The sequence below is a fragment of the Nematostella vectensis genome, chromosome 6 (genome assembly GCF_932526225.1).
Source record: "Nematostella vectensis chromosome 6, jaNemVect1.1, whole genome shotgun sequence".
Classification (NCBI taxonomy): Eukaryota; Metazoa; Cnidaria; class Anthozoa; order Actiniaria; family Edwardsiidae; genus Nematostella; species Nematostella vectensis.
The window spans coordinates 16,193,028-16,199,027 of NC_064039.1; positions in this window are offsets into that span (position 1 = coordinate 16,193,028).

Genomic DNA, 6,000 nt, shown 5'->3' on the forward strand with positions numbered 1-6,000 from the left:
CTTGATGGTATATGCCAACTTGACTCGTTTTGATTTTTTTTAGTATTTATCTAGGACGTTACAGAATTCAAATCTTCATCATCAAAATATTTATCAAAGTTGTGCCAATATCCTTCTGGAGCTAAAACTGAAGTCTGTTCACTATTTGTCCCCAATTCTTGAATATTCAGTTCTGACATTAACATCCATTCTTCCTTTTCTTCCTCGACATATTGTCCTGAGTTAACGTCATCATTTTCTATATGAATAGCTGCTTTAAGGGTATTGAACTTTACTTCCCAATCAGGAACATGGTTCTTGCCACACTAGCTGGACAAAAAATTGATCCAACATGTTTTGTAAGTTTCATCACATTGTTGACGATTATCCCACGCATTGTCAGGTACATGTTGAAATAAGCGGACGCTACATGGGGTACGCCACCTTGGATGCCAACTGAGTTTTATTGGTCAGCGGTATGAGTGTGCAAGGGCGCTAGGATATTACATTTCTCCCTTACTTTGAAAAGAATAGCTCTATACGATCTTAACATTTCTAACGATCAACTTAATAAAGTTCTCTTGAAACAGTATCTCAAGAAAAAGTATCTTGTTTTCTAACTGGTAATGTAGTCCTTGAGGTAACTCGGCTTGCGCCTCTTCCTCTTGAGTCGCTCCCTCAGCTCTGGTGTCTCCTGGTCCTCTCTAGGCTGTGGTTTAGCGTTAGCTGTTTCTTTGCTTTCTTCCTCCGTCTTGTCTGTGCTGTCGCTTATCTCTGCCGCTACGCTTGCACTCTGAGTAGGTTGATCACTGCCCTCTGGCTTGAGCATGGATGGATTTCCCTCACACAATTTTATCTGGTTTCGTCCGCTGTGTTGATAATACAGTTAGTGAGTTTGAACTGGCTTGCGTCTCTGCATACCGTCCTGCTATCTGTAGCTCTGCGTGCTGTCACCTTTGATCCCTCAATGCTTGTGACAGTGTAGAAGGCTGGTTCGTATGGCGTGCTCCATTTGTTTCTCTTCTGCTGTTTCACCAATACGTAATCTCCTAGGATGAGCTGTGTCTCCTTTGTAGCGGAGCGTAGCCCCATAGGCATAGAAATATGGTATAGGTATGCGACTTGGTTTTTGTGGTCATCGCGCGGGTATCCTGTGGTGTCACTCGCCAGCCAGCCAGTCAGTCAGCCGCGCGACTCCCAGGCCCCACTCGGCCCCGAAATGGCGACTAAATACAAACACGGAGCAAGGGACAAAATTCTTGTCGATTATGCGATGATTATTTATTTTGCCTCAAATTTTGTGACTTAAGGATAAAGTCAACTAGAGGAGATCAACTAACATTCATTCACGCCACTATTTATCTGGTTTTAGCTAGTAAATTTAAGCAAGTAACAGTTCACATTAAAAAGCGAACAGAACCACAAGAAAGCGACAAAAAAAAACAAAAAAAAACAATGCAAGGTGAGTTTCGGACGACGATTTGTATTGCCTATTGAGGATTTGACAGTTATTAGGCTTTTTGTTGTCCTTTTTGTATGCTTTGAGAATGCGAGTACTTAACTTAGTAATCAAATTAATTGAGCATAACAGGTTTTGTTTTGACATTCTTCGTTTTATCTATATTCTTGCTTGTGTTAAATAAAATACAATACAACAAAAAACTGGAATTCGTCTTTAATAAGACTTCTTCAGGGCAGATTGATTGTGTTGAGATATTTCATAAAGGCTAACCAATATCGTGTTGCATTTGTCAAATACTGCTAAAGAAGACCGTTCTTGTCTTTATATCCTGTGCTCTTATTCCTAAGAAGATACATATCCTTAGAAGATACAGCAGCTTTTTCAACTTACAAGAGAAATTTTCCTTACCGAGGATAAAAAAAACCTATTTTCAATATGTATTGTTGTTATTGTCTGCATCTTGCATCTCATGTGTTTATTTTTTTTTCAAATAGTTGTGGAAAATTAGTTAGATTATAAATGGCTTGATAAAAAGATTGTTTTGAAAAGAATTATAATTAAAAATTCTTTTCACTCTTTTATGAACCAGGAACTACCTGGCCAAGATGAATGCTAAAGACTGGAAGACATGAGAAAAAATCATGTCTTGAAGAGAACAGTAGGATGTTCTTATTCACTAGTCATTTGATACCCCCACACCCATGGTCCCAGGGAAGGGTGGGGGATTAAACTTTAATAAAAGCCTGTTTCCAAGTTAAGAGTCAAAAACAGTCAATACCACCACCCCTCTTGACATATTCTAGTTAAAAGGTGGTCTAAAACCCCCTGACTTCTGCGGGACCATAAGGGAGGGGGCGCAAATGACTAGTTCATTACTATGTGATTCAGCAGTACACACTCATAGGTTTTTTTAGAACAAGATACTCATATAATATAAAACAAAAAACAAACTTTTGCTTTTTAAATAATAAATCTGTAAAGAAAACAGTTTTCTATCAACCTAAAGATAATGGGAAAGGGGATATTTTAGAAAAGTACTGAATATAATTACCACATTATTTTTATTATATTTTCTTTTCAAAAATTTAAGGAAGAGTCATATTTCTTCCTTTTTCTTCTCCCTGTTGACTATTTTTATGCAATTGATGCTCTTTGCTATTTCCCCTCTACACCAAAAATAAATTAATGAACAGATTTGATTTTTAAATTAGAAATTTTCATTTATTACTTTCACTTATATTTTCTTTTTAGGATTTTCTTTCCAAGTCTCTTGCCCATTACATTTATTTTAGATGTTTAGATTTATTTCATTGGAATAGTTAGATCCAGGGTTTCTCAAAACACCAAAATATAATGCATTACTGGATGTATATTTGTAGATATTAATTCCCATGGGGATGGAAAATCACCACTTAAAATGGTACATTAAATCTTCAGCATTGCATCTTATCTAAAATTGTGTCTGACACTATATTCCATCTTTGAAATCCTGTTTCATCCATTGTTCTTCGCAAGAACAAAGCTTGTCAGAATGTAGCTTTGCAAATGTACATTAATGGAACTTTTATTAAGGGGAAGGGTTTTTTTAGGGCAAGATACTTACACTTTATAACACTAGCAACAACCTTGTTCTTTTTCAATAATAGAATTCTGTTCACATAGCTTGGATAGCAAAGACATGGCCTCTTTTGAGGCCTGTGGTGGTGAAAGGGTTAAGATAATGGGAAAGGGGAAATGTCAAGAAATGCTCAATCAAATTATTTTCATTACTGTTATATTTTTTTCACAAAACCTTTCAAGTTGAGTCAATTCACTTTATATCTCCTCTCCCGTCGATTATTTTTTAGTCAATTGATATTCTTTGATTCCTCTCTACCCCAAACATAGATCAATGAAAGGGTTTGGTTTGAAATTAGAAGTTAGCATTTTCTGTTTTTTCATCTGTTTTTTCATCTGTTTTTTCTTCATTGCATTCATTTGGGAGTAGGCCACCAACAACAAGGCCACTATATGGTAAAGTGGGGTGCACCAATATGTAATGAAAGGAGATATATTTTTGGATTTTAATTTCCAGATATTTTTCTGAATATTCGGTCCAATGAAGGAGAGAATCGCCACTAAATCAATACATAAAAATCACAGTATGACATCTAAACAGTCTAAATATATTATTTTGAATCTTTGGAATGCTGTTACATCCATGACATTTTCTGCACAAGGGCAAAGCTTGTAAAATAAAGATATTCATAATGGAACTTCTATATGATGGGACATAAGAATTTACCATTAGACTCTTGACAACTTTGACAGCCATATTCACACCAGGAATTGTGTTTGTTAACTTTGATGTGCTTCATAATTTAAATTATTGAATAAGGCCTGGATCCATTTGGTTGGTACATTAAATAAGTCTCAGTAGAGAGCAGGATCCTAGATCCCCCAATAATACCTTTGATCAGTCAACACAAAAGGTGTTTATGCTGGCTCCGCTTTTAGGCAGTGCCTAAATCTATTCTTGTTCTCTCGATTTGCCTTCATTTTCTTCTTGTATTCTTCATCTCTGGCATCGCTTCCTCCTTGGCTGTTCTCTCTGTGGTTGGTGGTGTGTAGTCTAGCTTGGTTCTAACACTCACTCCTCGCATGGCTTCATAAGGTGTTACTCCTGTCGCAGGGTGGGGTGTCGATCTGTATGCTACTATCATGTTGTGAATGGCTTCTTGCCGTTCGTACTTGTCTTTCCCTTCAAGGGTTGCTATGCGTTCAGTCTTGTTTAGTGTTTGCATGAACTTCTCGCTTTCTCCATTTGCTCTGGGACGTCCTGGCGTTATCCTGTGGGGATCGAATCCTTCTTCCTTTGCGAACTCTTCATAGTCCCCGGAATTGAATGGTGGTCCATTGTCACTCTCTACCCTCTTGGGTGTGCCATATGTTGCAAAGATGTTCTTCATCCTTTCCTTGACTGGTCCCAGGCTTGTGCTTGGCACTCTTTCCACAACTGGATATCTGCTCCTCTTATCAATAACCACGAGGTTGTAGTGTCCGTCTGGGTACGGTCCACCGAAATCTGTTGAGATGGTCTCCCAAAGTTTACTAGGGATTTGGGTTGGCTTGATGGGTTCTTCCTTGTGGCTTGTGGTTACTACTTGGCAATTGAAGCACTGATCGACTGCTGTATCTATCATACTGTTCATGTTTGTGAACCAATACTTCTCCCTGAGCATTTGCTTGATCTTTGTCTTGCCTAAGTGTCCCAGTTTGTGCCCGATCTTGACGATCTTTCTCTGCAGTACTTCAGGAAGCACGATTCTTTCTTCCCGGAAGACCAGTCCTTCAGCAACTGAGAGTTCTTGCCTTACTTGGTAGTAAGTCCTTACTTGGTAGTATGTCCTTATCTCTTCTGAACTTCTCCCAGTCACATCTTGCTATTCTCTCTGCCAACTTCTGCGATTTCTTGTCTTTCAGTGTCTCTTCCCTGATTCTCTTAAGCACAACTGCTTGGTCAGCATCGACGGTCCACTTGATGATCTTCTCTGTGCTGTCGTCCCCAGTCTCCGGGAGGGGGTGCCTGGAAAGGTAATCTAGTGGATCTTGCTCGTCCTTCCCTGGTTCGTAGATCAGCTCGAAGTCGACGTCTTGCATTTCCATCACCAATTTCTCTATTCGTGGGGGCATCTTCGCAGTAGCCTTGTTGAACATGGGTAGTAGGGGTTTGTGTGCGGTCACGATTCTGAATCTTGGTGCACCTAGCAGATAGATCCTCAGCCTCTCTTTGGCCCACTTGATCGCTAGTGCATCCTTCTCTGTCTGGCTGTATCTCTTCTCGGTGTCAGTCATCGTGCGGCTGATGAAGTGTACCGGTTGCATTCCTTTGTCTGTCTGCTGATACAGCGCAGCAGAGAGTCCTTGGTGGTAGCTTGCCTCCGTGCGGAGTATGATGTGGCTTCTGGGGTTGAAGTATGCCATTGTTGTCTCGCTTGATATGCTCTCCTTGATCTCCTGAAACGCTTTCTCTTCTCGTTCTCCCCAGTGGAACTTTGTTTCTTTTCTCGTTAGCTCGAATAGTGGTGCGGCTTTGGTGGCGTAGGCGCTGATGAAGTTGTCAAGATACCCCGCCATTCCGAGAAAGCTTCTCACCGCCTCCTTGTCCTCAGGTCTCTCGCTCTCCTTTACTGCTCTCACCTTGTCCGGCGCTGGTCTGAGCCCTTTGTTGGTGAAAATGTGTCCAAAGAACTCAATCTCTTGCTTCTCAAATTCGCACTTCTCCCCGTTGAATGTTATCCTGTGATCCTTTGCTCTCTGGAGGACTGTTCTGCTTCATCTCTGCCTCCGATCAGGATATCGTCTCGCTGATTGATGCAGTTGGGGATGTCTCCGAATATCTTGAACATTGCTTCGTCAAATACATCTTGTGAGGACTTGGCGCCAAAGACAAGTCTTCGGGGTCTGAAGTTTCCCCATGGCGTGCTGAATGTCGCTACCTTCCTGGTCTCTTCGTCCAGAGTCAGCTGGTGGTATCCTTGCCGTAGATCTAGCTTGGAGAATATCTTGCAGTCACGGAG